General features: G+C 50.4%; 1 long non-coding RNA gene across 1 annotated transcript; it reads left to right on the plus strand.

The window, feature by feature from the left end:
• Positions 1–361: 361 nt before the first annotated feature.
• LOC114008161 (uncharacterized) lies at positions 362–2,688 on the plus strand. Its single transcript, XR_003549721.1, has 2 exons — positions 362–767; positions 1,812–2,688. It is a non-coding gene; the product is annotated as an uncharacterized LOC114008161 (long non-coding RNA).
• The last annotated feature ends 13,107 nt before the right edge of the window (positions 2,689–15,795 follow it).

Here is a 15,795-nt window from a genome sequence, read left to right on the forward strand (position 1 = left end):
ATCGAAACATTCCGGGGTGCGGGACGCTTTAGGTTACTCCCACTTTCCGCTAATGTAGATAACTTTGCAGTTTACAATTTCATTTTTCTTTTCTCATATTTATTCTAAGAAAAATTTCTGAGAAATGGACATCTTAGATTAAAGTGTATGAACACCTTAGAATGCTTTGAAAATGTGCTCTGCTGCTTATAAGCTTATTTTTCTATTTTTGGGTTAAAAGATGGGAAATTGTTTAAGTTTTTAAAATTATTTTATTTTACTTTTTGTGCTAGAGGATATGTACACTTGCCAGAGAGCGGGAGAGGAGAAAGCACCCCATAGGGAACGGTCTGGTCGCAATCCCTTCTCCTGCACTTCTCCCTCCTTTCGGAATTCGGGGCATGCACACACACATGCCTGGTATGCTTAAGTTGCTGGGTGAGGGACTCACACTGCGGAGTTGGCTGCGTGTGATCGACTGCCTTAACCTCTAGGCCACTGCCAGTCCCAGGGATTCTTTTCTTTAAAAGTGCCTTGGCCTTTAAAACTTCTAAGAGTCTGTGAGATAAGCTTTTATGAGGGTTTCTTAAATGAGTCACATTTCCTTCCTAAGTTTCTAGATATCGTTTTACTTGCATTGGATGCTTTACTTTCACGAGCAAGAAACTAGCTTGGAGAAAGTCCTTAGTGCTCCCAGGACCCGCCGAGCCCGCGCGCTCCGTTCCCGAGGATGGCGCTGTGTGTGTGCTCCTTCCTGGGCCGAGTCGCCCAGCGTGTGGACCCCACAGGTGCTTGCAGAACTCGTTCTGGCTTTCTTTTGCTCACTTACAAATGCGTGTTGGGAGAGCTACGCAGGCAGTTTCTGCTGGTGTCTTCGTCTGTCAGGACAGCCTGGGTCACGTGAGGCTCCGTGTTTGCCGGTGCTACTCTCACAGATCCCCCACCTCTGTGCGAGAGACAGACATCGCCAAGGGGTGGCGCTGGGAGCTGACAACGAGAAAGCAGAAAAATCATTTGACACAGGAGGGTGCTCACTCTCCTGGCTTTTTGTTTGCTTTTTCTATTCGTAGTCTTTTTTTTTTTTTTTTTTTTTTAATGTTTTTGCCATGGAGTGCATGCGCTTGCTGGAGAGAGACAGAGAGAGACAGTGAGAAAGTGATGCCCAGGAAGGATGGCCGTGTCAGAATCTCTTCCCCTCTGTTCTCCTCCTAGGATCTTGGGCACGCATGCACATGTGCCTGGCATGATTTTGTTTCTTTGTTTGAGTTATTATTCATTTTATTATCATCATAGCTATTTTAAAAATTTGCTACAGGGCATGTGTGCTTACTGGAGAGAGACAGTGAGAAAGCAAGCCGTCAGGTCCAGGACTCGAACCACGGTCGGCTCTGTGAGAGTGCAGTGCCTTAACTACCACGCTACCTGCTGCCCTCCCCCCATGATTTCCAGGCTGCCACGTCTAGCACTTGAACTCTGGCTGGCATGTGGGAGTCTAGCACCTTAACCACCACACCACCTCCTGGCCTCTGCTTTTCCGTTCTGAAGCCCCGTGTGCCCGTCACCACGTCCCCTCCCAGGGGCTGACTCACCTCCCACCTTCCCTGTCCCTCAGGTGCTCTCTCTCTCAGACTGACTGGGAGTCCTGTGGTCCTGGTTGTTGTTGTCAAGGTGCTTAGCAGGATGGGGACGAGGCGGCCGCGGGCAGGCAGTGGCTGGCACCCACCTTTCCTTCCTTTGGGTTCCTGCTTGGCCTCCACCACCACCCCCTGCCTTTCCCGTTAGTTCTCTGGCCACACTGGGGGCAAAAACTCACTTGATTCCTCTTATCCCAGCTAAGAAAAGCTGACATTCACAACGGAAGGGAACAAGAAGACGACTCCACGCCGAGGTGGACCTAAGAGGAAACGCCCAGCGCAGGGCACAACAACCGTCTTGTTCCCCAGCACGGTGGCGTTGGTGCCAGTGCTCGGGGCCGGTCTGACGGCCTTGGCTCGGCTCGGTGCGGCGCTGCCCGGCTTCCTGCTTCTGCCCATCCCTGTTTATTCTGTCAATAAGACCACGTTTTAGAGCAACGCTTGCTCTGCTTGGCAGCCTGCACTTTTATCACGAGTGTGGAAATGTACTTCGCCCTGGTTTCTACGGATGCCTAAACATGTCTGGGTTGTGGTTGCCTAGGCAACTGGCTGAGCTGTGGCAGTGTGTGTGGTGACGGCTCTGGCTGGGGCTGGAGGGAAGCCCCATGTCATCCTGGGAGCTCCTCAACCAAGCCGGAGGGTCAGTACGAAGCCCCAGAGGCTCCCCATGTCCTCTGCAAGCGTCCTGTTCTATCTCCCTGAGAAGTCCCTGCTTAGCTGCCCGGGGCTGGGTGATGTGGCGCAGATGTGCCGACTTATTTAGGGACCTGACCTTCTGTCCCTGACCCTGGGGCGTGATTCCTTAGCAACCGTTGACCCAGGGTTGTTCTGGGTTGAACAGGGTGCTCTCCCTTCACGTTTCTATTGCTTCCCAGGCCTGGGGCCGGTTTATGGGCCCCAGAACTGAGCCTGGTCTGAGAGTCCCACTGAAACATGGCCTTGCAGGGCCGGAGGGTAGTCCTGACCACCCATAGTCATGGGAAAAACTGACCTGATTGGACTCCTGGAGTGCTCCACTGCTTTTACAAAGTCTGAGTGAAACGATTGGTATAATAAATTCTGGGCTTATCCTTTATTTTCTCTAATGCTGATTTTATTTCCTTCTGGGTTCCCTTCTTGGTCTTACAAGTGTGGGTCTGAAGTTGCTTGGTGGGGGATAGGCGCTGTCCCACCAGCTCCCTTTAAAGCTCCAAGTCACCTTCCTTGCAGTGCTTTGTTTTGTTTTTTAACATGTGCTCATTCCCAGAATTCCTCTTTTGAAGCTGTGCATTTTTGTCTCTTACTTTTACCAAAAACTTGTAGGCTCACGTAATTTAGAAATCTTCAGCAGTTTAAAATAGCGCACACACCAAAGGGCTGGCAAGTAGGTGGGGACATCCTGTCAGCAGCCAGCCTGAGGACATTATCAGAAATGCCAGCAAACAAATTCAGTGTACCTGTTTTGTGCTCCCGTGAAAATCCAATACCGCGGGCCGGTGGAGTGCTGGACTCCCACATGGTCAACTCTGGCTTGTGTCTTGGACCTGGTGGCTTGCTCCCCGCCACCCCCCGTCAAATTAAATAATGGTAATAAATTAAAAATAAATAATTCTTTTTAAAAAATCCAATACTGCAGCTGATCCAATAAGAGGTGGGGCCCAGGTGTCTATGCGAGAGCTGAGAAGCGGCTGCAGACACGGATTAAGCCCATCCCCTGTTCCTGCTGCACAGTGGGGCGGAGTGGGGTGGGGCCGGCCAGCCACAGACCAGCACCGGTCCTCAGGCTCAGCAGCTGGAGACTCCTGCTTTAGGGCTTCAATGAGGTGGACATTACAGACCCTGAATTATTGAGTACATATATTTACCATTTGCAGTCCCCCAAATTTTTCTCTAGAGTTATATAATGCGTGTTGCTTAGTTCTTGGCTGAAGAGACACGCACACTGGTTTTTCTCCACCAGACAATCGTTTTCTTGTAACTTACAACGGCGCTCGCCAATGGACAGAGTGACTTTCTGAAAAGTTGCTTTAAAAAACCTCGCTTCCTCTATGGCGGGTGGCATGAAACAGCGTTTGTGGTCGTGACTCAGCCCTGACATAACAGAATCTTTCTTCTGACTGGAAGTTTGCAAGCTGCCATCCCCCTGGCACCGACAGCTGCTAGTTCTCTCAATATTTACATTTAATAACCTTGCAGCTCTGCCTCCCTCTGAGGCCGGCCATACTTGGCATCAGGCACAAACTGTATCTCTGCAGTTGGGGACAGGACTGATGCCAGGGTTGTCTCTGCAGTCAGCCCATGCCATGGAGGAGGGATCGGGCTCGTTTGCTCGGTGCTGAGCATTGCAGCAGGTACTTATTCCTCCTGGCAGTCGGGTCCAGAGCAGCCCCGAGGATAGAGGGGACTGTTGTCCCCTTTGTGTGACCAATGGGTGATTGCTGGAAACAGAGTCCTGAGGGAGAGTCAGGGAGGCTCGCCAAGTGGAGTTTCTAGTATCAAGGACTGAGGCCCAGTTGGGGGCATCCTGGTCTGAAGTCCAGTGAGGCCGAGACTCCCTTAGGATGGGTGTGGGTGGAGGTCGTTGATGGCAGGAAAGGGCCTCTGAACCGAGGTGGAGGCAGGGACCTCCTTTCACTGCTGTGAGGCTATGGCTCCGTGAGTAGGTGTGCTGGGGCAGTAGGGAGTGCAGGGGAGCCCCTTGGCCTTTCATGACTGGACACAAGGGACCCTTGCTCCTCTTTCAGTGTGACTCTCCTCATAAAGCGAGGAATCTGAGAGGCCCAGGGCTGGTACTTTCTAGACCATGCACAGGGATGGAGCTCCTGGCCCACTCCCCAGACCTGCGTGGGCCTCCTCCCTGGACACGTCCAGTGGAGGGTGGAGTGTGCTAGGTGTGCACCACGCCTCAGGCTGAAGGTGGCCAAATGGTGGCCGTGTGCAGGGACACGTGGGGATGGAGCATGGGTGCTGAGGCACAGGAGGGTCTCGTGCAGGACCCTGCTCTGGGTGCATGTGTGTCCTTGCTTTCTAGAGTAGTCAAGTGTGTGTGTATATCTGGGTGTGTGTGGAGGTGGCTCCCTCCTGATAGGTAGGGCTGGGGCCCGCCTGAAGCACTGTGCGTGGGGAGCCCACCCTCAGCCAGAAGCGCCTGAGGACTACTGGCCCTGCCATCTCCCTCGGGTCCCAGGACCTTGCTGCCGATCTCCTGGGTTTTGTTCGCAGTCTGGCCTGGGAGCAGGGTTCCAGTCTGTCACAGTCTTCCTCGGAGATCCATTTTATTTCTGTGGTAGCTTGGTGCGCTTTAGCCTGGAGCAATCCGGGAGAAGAGTTGAATGCTGACACGTGGGATTCTCCTAGCAGCAGCTACAGCTCCTGTGGCCTGGGGCTGGTGGCTCTGCAGGAACAAGTCTGTTCACTGTTGCTCAGCCCAGCGGAGCCTTTTGAGCATGTCCTCCACAGGGGAGGTGGAGTTTCAGCCCCAGAACGCCTGTGGCTGTCCTCAGCCACCCTTCCAGGGGAACTGCCAGTTTGGACATGGGAACTCACCGGTGAGGGCTTTCCTTGGGCCTGGAGAGCCGGCAGAGCATCCCTGCCAGCAGTCGCAGAAGTGATCTGAAACTTCCTCCCGACGAGGAAAGTAAGGCCAGTGTAGTTTTTCCTAGGTTAGCAGCCACGCTTTCTTGGGAAGGACTCTCAGTATAAAATGTGACCATTGTATCTTTTAGTTATAAAATGTCTTTGAGTGTTGGTGGGCAAGCAGGTAGGTTTTTTTTGGGGGGGGAGGGTTCATTTTAACATAGGCTGCCTGCTCTCCCTGAGAGAGACAGAGAAAGAGAGAGGAAAAGTGAGAAATCACCTCCCAGAGGGGACGGCCATGCTGCAGTTCCTCTTCTTCCATTCTCCTCTCAGGATTTTGGGCATGCATACACATGCGTCTGGCGTGTTCTTCGAACCACTGGGTCTGGGACCCGAACTGCTCAGCCAGCCAGTAGAATCCAGCCACCTTAACCATCATGGCACTGACTGACCTAAAGCAGGTAGTTTTTGAAGAGTATCCCACTTGACAAAATGTAGCAACATTATGCAGTTCTCCAACATTTTAAACGGTTTTATCGAGTTAGTTAACAGACAGTAAGTTGCCCATATTTAAACCATATAACTTGGCGAATTCTGACCTGTGAGGACACTGTTCAACTCTCACCACAAACATGACAGTAGCATGTCTGTTGTCCCCAAAGTGTCCTCCTGTGCCTTGGGTCCCTCCTGGCCTTCTGCTCCCGGCACTGTTCTGCCTTCTGGCTTTATAGATTTGTTTGCATTTTCTAGAATTTTACATAATGGAGTCATACACTGCATGCTTATTTTACTTTGGCTTCTCTCACTCAGCAAATTTATGTTGAGATTCATTCATGTTGCAGCATTTATCAGTTAATTTTATTCTTTCAGAATCCCTTGTATAGACATGCCACAGTTTGTTTATTTACCTATCGATGGACCTTGGGCTGTTTCTAACTTGGGGCTATTACAAATAAGGGTGCCGTGAGTGTTCGTGGATGAGCATAAGTACGAACATCATTGCTCCGGAGTACACATCTGGCATGGAATGGCTGGGTGATGCAGCAGATACACGTTTAACATTTTCAGACACTGCCAAACTGCTTTCCTCTTTTTTTAGTTACCAGAGAGAGAGAGGGAGAAGCCCCCCTCGGTAGGGCGTGGCCATGCTGCAGTCTCTTCTCCATCTCTCCATCCTGTCAGGATTTGGGGCATGCTCTAAAGGCACCTTGTGTTTTTTTTTTTTTAATTTTCCACACGTGAGTGAAAACACATGTGATTTTTGTTTTTCTGGCAGGATTTCATTCTTTTTAACGGCCAACTAGTATTCCACTGTACCGTCTTTCCTTTGTCCATTTATCTGTAGGTGTACATTTGCGTTGATTCCCTGTCTCGTCTGTTGTGATTAGTGCTACAGGAAACACTGGACACAGATGTCTCTGTGACGTATTTCCTTGGGTATATGTCTGTTAGTGAGATTGCTTTGTCATATTCCAATTCTGTTTTCTTATTGCTGTTGTTGAGGATACTGTTTTCCATAATGGCTGTACTAGTTTATTGTTCCATGAACAACGTATAATAAGGTCCCTTTCTCTGAAACTTTGTGAGCATTTTTTATTTTTGTCCCTTGATAATAGCCTTCTAATGGGTGAGATGATGTTTTATTGTGGTTTTCATATGCACTTCTTTTTTTTTTTTTTTGGAGAGTGTTTTTTTTTTTTGGCTATAGGGCACGTGCACTCGCCAGACAGACAGAGACAGACATAGAGACAGAAAGTGAGAAATCACCCCCCGGGGGGATGGTCACGCCGCAATCCCTTCTCCTCCATTCTCCTCTCGAGATCTTGGGCACGCACGCACACGTGCCTGGCGTGAGTTTTAAGCCACCGGGTCCGGGACGTGAACAGTGGTTGACTACGTGGGAGTCCAGTGACATAGCCATTATGCTAACTGCTGGTTCCCTTCATATGCATTTTTGTGATGACGAGTGATGTTGAGCATTTTCATATGCTTGCTGACCATTTGTGTGTGTACTTTTTAAAAATAATTTTCCAGAGAGGGCACATGCATTTGCCAGAGAGACAGAGAGAAAGAGAAGGAAAGAGAAAGTGGAAGTGAGGAAATAACTTGGGAATGGTCACACCGCAATCCCTTCTCCTCGACCTCTCTCTCCCTTTGGGATTTTGGACATACATGCCCAGTGTGTTTCACTGCTCTGGGTACATGCGTGTATTTGGTTTCTTGAGTAATCAAGTCTGGGATTCGAACCAAGTTGTTGGCCATGTGATCCTGAACCAGCACACTACTGGGTGACCCTGTATGTGTACTTCTGAGAAATATCTATTCAGATGGTTTGCCCATTTTAATAGGATTATTTGTTGTGTGTGTGTGTTTCTTTTCTTTTTTTCTTTTTGTTGCTAAGTTAGTTAGTTGTTCTTTGTATATCCTGCTTATTAATCCTTTTTCAGGTATATAGTTTGCAAATATTTTCTCCCATTCTGTAGATTGCTTCTTTACTCTGTTGATTGTTTTCTTTGTCGTGCAGAAGCTTTTTAGTTTGATGTAATCCCATTTGACTATTTTTCTCTTGTTTATGCGTTTACCTTCTTTGCTCAGACCAATGTCCTGAAGTGTTTCCCATGTTTTCTTTTTTAAAAAATTATTTATTTAATTTTATTTATTCATTCATTTATTTTAATTTGACCAGAGAGAGACACAGAGAGAGAAAGAAAGAAAGGGAGAAAGGAAGCCACCAGGTCTGGGACTCGAACCGTAGTCGGCCATGTGGGAGTGTCTAGCACCTTAACCACAACGCCACCTGCTGCTCCCCCCATGTTTTCTTCTAGTAGTTTCATATTGTCTTTTTTTTCTTAGTTATTTATTTAATTTTACTTATTAGTATTCTTTTTCAATTTGACAGAGAGAGAAAGAGAAAGGGAGAAAGCGAGCTGCCAGGTCTAGGACCTGAACTGTGGTCACCATGCGGGAGTCCAGTGTCCTAACCACCACGCCACTTGATAGCCCCACCAGTATCTTTTGAAGAAAAATTTAAAAATTTGATGAAGATGAAGTCAGTTCTTTTATTTTTTTTCTTTTAGGTTTTTGCCATAGTGTGTATGTGTTTGCCAGAGAGAAAAAAAGAGAAAACAAGAAATCACCCCCCAGGGATATGGCCACATTGTAGTCCCTTCTTCTCTTAGGATTTTGGGCATGTACACCCGTGTGCCTGGTGTGATTTTCAAGCTGCTGGTCCTGAGACTCAAACCGTAGTCAGCCATATTGAAGTCCAGCATCTTAACCACCATGTTACCTGCTGGCTCTGTCAGTTTGTTCTTTTATAGTTTGTACTTTTTTGGTTGATGTCACAGCTAAAGCTTTTTGCCTAATTCAAGGTCACAAATATTTTCTCATGTCCCTTCTAGAAGTTTCATAGTTACAGGTTTTACATTTAGGTCTGTGATCCACTTTGAGTTGTTATTGTATGCGGTGTTAAGGATGAGTTGTAGTCCTGCCTGTGGCTATCCAGTCGCTTTAGCACTATTTATTTGAAAAATTCCCTAAATTAAGGACAGAAAGATTAGGGTCCTGCAGATGGCATAATGGTTATATTGCTGGACTACTGTGTGGCCAACTGTGGCGTGAGTCCCAGATCGGGCAGCTTGAGACTCACACCAGATGTGTGTGCGTGTGTGCCCAAAGTCGCAAGAGGAGTATGGGAGAGAAGGGATTGTGGTGTAGCTGTTCCCCTGGGGAGGAGGTAGTTTTTTGCTTTCTGTCTCTCAGTCTCTGTCTTTCTAGCAAGCACACATGCCCTATAGGAAAAATATTTTTGAAAAAAAGCTTATTTATTTATTTCATGAGAGAGAGGTGTAGGGGGAGGTCAACCTGGGAAGTGAACTCAGGGCAAAAGTCCCCTGAATTGGGGGGTAAATTTCCTAAGCAGTGGAATCCGAAGGTGGGAATTGTGGTTTGTAGGTGCATGGATCTCATCTCTGTGACTGCTGACTGTCCTCATCAGCTTCATGTGGCCTGGCTTTCTCTTACTTCATGTGTGTGTCCTCAGCTCCTGATGACAGGTCCCTCACTGGGCAGGGTGGGAAGAAGGGACTGGTGATCCCTGCCAGTCTCCTCCTGTGCTCTGGACCACACAGAGCCCTGGGCGCAGAGGCTTTGTGGCTTTCCTGGTGGTGTGTCCTGGGCAGTGTCATCTCCAGAGGTGACTGGAGGCCTGCAGAACACAGGGTGTAGGGACAATAAACCTTCTGTGCCTGGGTGGCTGGGTGGGGCTCCAGCTGGGACCTGGCTGTGGCCGTGGCTGTGGCTGAGGAAGGTAGGAGGGGCCGCTGGCAGCGGTGTGACTTGCTCCTTGTCATCATCGGCCCAGCCGTGGCCATGTGTGGGGCCTGCGGTTTCCCTTCTCCTTTTCCCTTCCATCACACAGTGGCTCTGAGCAGTCTCAGACAGTTTTGTGCCCCTGTCCAGCAGCTTCCCAAGGGCGGAGTGCCCGGCCCAATGAAGTGACGGGCGCCGAACCCCGAGCAGGAGTGGCGGTGGAGTTAGAAAAGACAGAGGCACAGACACACGGTGGAGGAGAGCGGGTCGGCAGTCCGGGCGCCTCCAGGGGGATCGCCGCAGCCCGAGTTGTTCCCGGGTCAGTTTCTCTTCCCGGCTGCCTCCCTGGGCCCTCTCTGGCTGACACACGGCTTCCTTTGGTCTACACTGCCCTTTTGTGCAGATCCTGTCTTCATGAGCGCTCTTGCTCACCCTCAGCGTCAGCACCAGGACCTTATCGGTATCTGCTATAAAGGTTGCTGATTTCTACGAGATCTCCCCGCTACCTACAGCAGAGGCCTCTGCCGGTCGCCCCCGGGCAGTGGGTGCAGTGCTCATACTGCTGGTCCTGTGGGGCTCGCCCTGCTGCTGCCCGAGCTAACGGCACAGGGGCTTCTCCTCCATCCCAGGTACGCCACGGATGTACCCGTTTCGTGCTCTCAATAACCCTTCGCGGTTCGTCGTACCGAGGGGGAAGCTGAGGCCAGGTGCCTATGTAAGAGCTGTCTTTGGGCCACGCGTTCCATTGCTGGGCACCGAATGATAGATTTGGTTTAAGATTTTGCGTGAACTGTTGCACCACACAGAAAGAGTGACTTGGGTGGCTCCCCTGGTGAACGTCACTGCTCAGTGGTCACAGCCGGGCTCTGGCCCTGCACTCCTGCAGCCCCACCTCGTACTCCTCAACCTCTGCGGCTCCTGTGCTCAGGGGTGCGTCCATGGAGCCGTGGCCTCAGCTGGAGCGCCCTTTCTTCTGGCTTTGGGGTGGTGCGGACTACCCGCTCTCAGAACGCAGCTCTTTCTCCTCCGCCCCTGAGCCCACAGGTAACGTCCACACCTTCCTAGTGCTGCTGGTGTGTGCCATGACTGACTGCCAGTTTGCCTCCTCCGCAGGGCCAGGAGCTTGGAGAGGCACAGGTGGGTCTGCCTTTTACGTCGGAGCCCGTGGGTCCTTGCACTGGCTGGCCTGTTGTAGGCAGGCAGACGCCTGGGGACCCACGAAGTGTGCATGAATAACGCGGAAGATACCTGCCCCTTCTAGGACTGCATCTCACTTTGCTTGAGGTGTCCCTCCACTGGACCGCCTGGCCGCATGCTGACTGGCTGCAGGAGTGAGACATGTTTATGTGGTCCTTCAGTGATTTGTCTGAATCCCGAACTAGACTACATAGATTGTTTTTTCCCTTTTATGAAGAGAATGAGATTTCTGTTGTGTTAAAAGACATATTTGTGGGACCAGCAGTTGGTGTAATGGCTATGTCACTGGACTCCCATGTAGTTGACTGTGATTCGAGTCCTGGACCTGGCCGCTTAAACTCACGCTAGGTGCGTGTGCATGCGTGCCCAAGATCCCAAGAGAAGATTGGAGGAGAAGGAATTGTGGCATGGCCATCCCCCTGGGGGGTGATTTCTCGCTTTCTGTCTCTCTGTCTCTCTCTTTCTGGCGAGTGCACGCACCCTATAGCAAAAACTTCTCAAAAAAAAAAAAAGACATATTTCTAGGGCTAGCCAGTGGCATGTTAAGGCAGCTGTATCCCACATGACCAGTGGACCAGTTTGAGTCCTGGCCCCAGTGCCTTGAAAAACACCAGGTGTGTGTACCCAAAATCCGGAGAGGAGAATGGAGGAGAAGGGATTGCAGTGTAGCCACCCTCAGGGGGTGATTTCTCACCTTCCCTCTTTCTGTCTGTCTCTGGTGAGCCCACGGGTCATACAGCAAACTAAAAAAAGAAAAAAAGAAGAATATGTCTTTGATGATTTTAGGTCATTTTTTTTTTTTTTTTAAAGCTTTTGGCCTTAGAGCACAGACACTCACCAGAGAGGAGAGAGAAAGAGACAACGAGGACAGTGAGAAATCACCTTCCAGGGGAATGGCCATGCTTCAATCCCTTCTTCTCCATTCTCCTAGGATTTTGGGCATGCGCGCACATGTGCCTGGAATGATTTTCAAACTGCCAGGTCCTAGACGCAAACGGGGGTCAGCCATGTGGGAGTCCAGTGCCTTGACCACTATGCCACCTGCTGGCCCCTAGGTTACACATCTTTTTTCTCAAATATTTGTGATGCCATTGTAGTTTTTATGGTAAGCTCAAAAAATAATGTGAGTTTTTGAAGTATTTCTTTGGAATATGGGGCAGAGCCTCTCTGGTTTAGGATGGATCATGTCTGGTGTCTTGTGAAAGAGAAGGCAGCCGGGGACAGCGTGACGCGCCCTCCATTAAAGTGCTGCTCAGGAACGTTTGGCAGCCTTCCACCAAAATCTTTTTTTTGGAGAAGTTTTTGCTACAGGTCACATAAAAGACAGAGACAGAGACAGAAAGCAAGAAATCAGCCCCCGGGGGGATGGTCACACCACAGTCCCTTCTCCTCTATTCTCTTCTTGGGGTCTTGGGCACACACGCACACGTGCCCGGCGTGAGTTTCAGCCACCAGGTCCGGGACTCGAACTGCGGTTGACTACATGGGAGTCCAGCGACACAGCCATTATGCCAACTGCTGGTCCTCCACCAGAGTCTTCTCGCCTGTGACTGTGCTTTGACTCCTTAGCTGCCGATGTCTAAGGGACAGTTAGGCCAAGCCAGTGGGTCCTGAGGCTACACTCTCTGTACCTCTGAACCAAAGTTCAAGTTGTTGCATAACATATCGTCCCTGTAATTACTCGGAGGCAGGATGATTCAACCTTCCCTGGCTACCTCTGCATCTGGGGGAGGCGCAGAAGGAATACAAGGCCGGCCGTGTCTCTGTGGAGATGAGGGCAGGTGAATTTGCTGTGGGCTGCTCCTGCTCCAGCACTGAAGTTGCCCACCCCATGGTGAGTGTCCTTGGCTGGGCAGGCTCCTGACCATGAGGTGACTTGAGTGGCCACAAATGACAGAGGCTGCAGTGTCTTCTCCCTCTGGATGCCTGGGACAGCCTAAATTTACTAAATCATTTTGCTCTAATTTTCTTTGGAAATGTGTGTTAAAAACATGATTTTTTAAAATGATTTTTTCATTTAACTTTATTATTATTTTAATTTGACGAGAGAGAGGGAAAGTGAGAAAGCAAGCCGCCAGGTCTGGCATTGAACTGTGGCTGGCCATGTGGGAATCCAGTGCCCTCTGTCACCATACCACCTGCCAGCCCCCAAAATGTGATTTTTTTAAAAGTAAAAGATGAGGCGCCAGCAGGTGATATAGTGGTTAAAGCACTGGCTTCCCACATGGCCCACCATGGTTTAAGTCCTGGACTTGGAGGCTTGAAGCTTGTGCTAGGTGTGTGTGCGTGCATGTCCAACATCCCAGGAGGAGAATGGAGGAGAAGGGACTGCAATGTGGCCATCCCCCTTGGGAGTGATTCTCACTTTCCCTCTCACTATCTCTCCCTGGTGAGTATATATGTCCAATAGCAAAAACCTTAAAATAAAATAAAACAAAGGACGAACGTACCTCTGTCCTCTGGACACAGTGCCATGGTTATGTTCACGTGGTTGTTTCTGGACGCAGTGGCTTGAACCGCCATGGGGGAGGCCAGAGAGGTTCCTCAGGGGAAGAGCTTTCTCGGGTGCTGTCTGGAGCTTGAGAGGGAGTTCTCTGTGGAAGACCGAGCAGCCCGTGTGGTAGCAGTGGTATTCAGTGGTGAGCACATAGCTAGGAGGTGACGGATCAGGATTTGAACCCAGGCCAGTCCTGGTGTGTGGGGTATAATCCAGACACACACCCCAGCCATCCCTCACTGACTGTCAGGTGTGATGGGCTGCTACAGACTGTCAGAGTGGTCTGAGGGGAGTTGTTAGTTAGGGAAGGCTTCTTGGAGGAAGCATCGTTAGTATCTGTGAGGGGATTTCAGAAAGTTCATGGAGAAATGGAATTAAGGTATGAGTTTATTTTGGTGAAAAAAAAAAAAAAAATCCCGAAATCCATGCATGGTTTTCCACAGTGCTCAGTTCGCGAGCTCTCTGAGATGGCACGCGTAGGTGGAGTGTATAATTCACATGCTCAACCTTCACTCAGGAGGTTTGGGCCTCGGGCACTTTATTATATGCAGGCAGTGAGGATCGAGGATTATTGTTTCTGGCTTTTTTTTGGGGGGGGAGAGTTTTTTGCTATAGGGCACATGTACTTGCCAGAAAGACAGAGAGAAACAGACAGAAAGCAAGAAATCACCCCCCAGGGGGGATGGCCACACTGCAATCCCTTCTCCTCCATTCTCCTCTCGGGATCTTGGGCACGCACGCACATGCGCCTGGCATGAGTTTAAGCCACCGGGTCCAGGACTCGAACCGTAGTCGACTACATGGGAGTCCAGTGACATAGCCAGTACACCAACTGCTGGTCCCTTGTTTCTGTTTTTAAAGTTTCTGTTTGTTTTCTTTCAGAAAAATGAGAGACAGAGAGAGATGAGGACCCTCAATGGAGTCTCATGCCAGGGTCCCTGCCCAGCTTCCCCAGTTGGCCAGGATCAAGGGAGTAGAGGAGGCAGGAAGGAGAGGGAGAGGCCAGCTCCATCAGCAACTCTCAGGCGTGATCCCGCCCTCCCAGCCGGCAGGGTTGTGGGTGCCTGTGTTCACACCTTAACAGGGTGACTGGGAACTGAACTCATGCCCCTGGGTAGATCAAGCATTGCCTGAGCAGTGTATTACCGCCATGCCACAATGCTGGCCCAATAAAGGTTTCTTTTTTTAATTTAACTTTATTTATTTTTTAATTTGACAGAGCAAGAGCGAGAGAGGGAAATTGAAAAAGTAACCTGCCAGGTTTGGGACTCGAACTGTGGTTGGCCAGAGGGAGTCAGTGACCCCAACCAGTGCCCCCACATACACACACTCAAAGGTTTTTTTTTTTTTTTTCCCTTTTTCTTTTTTTTGGGAGAGGTTTTTCGCTATAGGGCGCATACTCTCGCCAGATAGAGGCAGAGAGACAGAAAGCGAGAAATCACCCCCCAGGGGGAATGGCCACGCCGCAATCCCTTCTCCTCCATTCTCCTCTCGGGATCTTGGGCACGCACACACGCCCGGCGTGAGTTTTAAGCCACTGGGTCCGGGATGCGAACCGCAGTCGACTACGTGGGAGTCCAGTGACATAGCCATTACGCTAACTGCTGACCCCTCAAAGGTTTTTATGCAAAAGAGAAAGGTGAGAGCAGATCTGGGGTTCAGGAAGGTCTTTCTAGAAGGGTTAGAAAGGATGAAGTGTGGAGAGACTAACATTGCGGCAACAGTTACTGCCTTATCTTGGGGTCTTTGCACATGCAGTCCCCACTTTCTGGAATGTTCTTTGCCTGGCTGGTGTTCTCATCCTTCAGGACCTAGCGCTGCCGCCCCCTCTTCAATGGCCTGCTGAGTGCTGCTCCCTGCCCACTGCTGCTCTCTGCAGTGTATCTGAAGTGGCCACGTCCCACGTGGGTGTTAGTACCATCTCTGTGCCTCTCAGCAAGGCCAGCAGGAGCAAGCAGGATCCCTGTTGTCTCTATGCCCTCTACTGTAGAACCGCATGGGGTCCTGAAAGGCCTCCTGAACGCGGTGAGAATGAGCAGCCAGGGTCTGGCGGGAGCAGGGCAGGAAAGGGAGTGAGCCTGGGAGAGGGGAGCCGAGGTTGTCCTTTTTAAGGTGTTTAATTTCACTTGACCAGATGAACTCGGGCCTTGACTGTTGACTGATGCTCCTGGGCATTGCACCTGGGGCCGCTCTTTCCTAGGGGGCTGGGATGTGGGTCGTGCTGCCAGTCCCACCTCCCGCCTGGTGTGGCTTTGTGCAGTCGCCTTTCCTTTCCTGCTGGGCAAGTTGGCTTTCGCTTGCATTTCCCTCTTTTGCATCTCCCAGTATGGTTCCCCGCCTGCCTTTTCATGTTTCCCTTGTCTGATGCTTACTTTTTTGTTGTTAATTCCAGGAAAGGGCAAGTCAACTTGGGGGTCCTTGATTAAAATGACAGAGCCAGGGGATCTTCGACTTGAAATCGCAGCACAGGCCAGCACAGGCCGGCACAGGCCTCCTGACTCAGGCTGGCATACCCAGGGCACAGCCGCGCTGGCCTGCTGGGTCCTTGGTGCTGGCTGTGTGGGAGTGAGGCCAGCAGCCTGGCTGACCATGGGCCAGTGATGCAGTGAGCCATGGGCAGGG

Source organism: Tupaia chinensis, unplaced genomic scaffold (assembly GCF_000334495.1).
Source record: "Tupaia chinensis unplaced genomic scaffold, TupChi_1.0 Scaffold000294_3, whole genome shotgun sequence".
In the NCBI taxonomy this organism is placed as follows: Eukaryota; Metazoa; Chordata; class Mammalia; order Scandentia; family Tupaiidae; genus Tupaia; species Tupaia belangeri.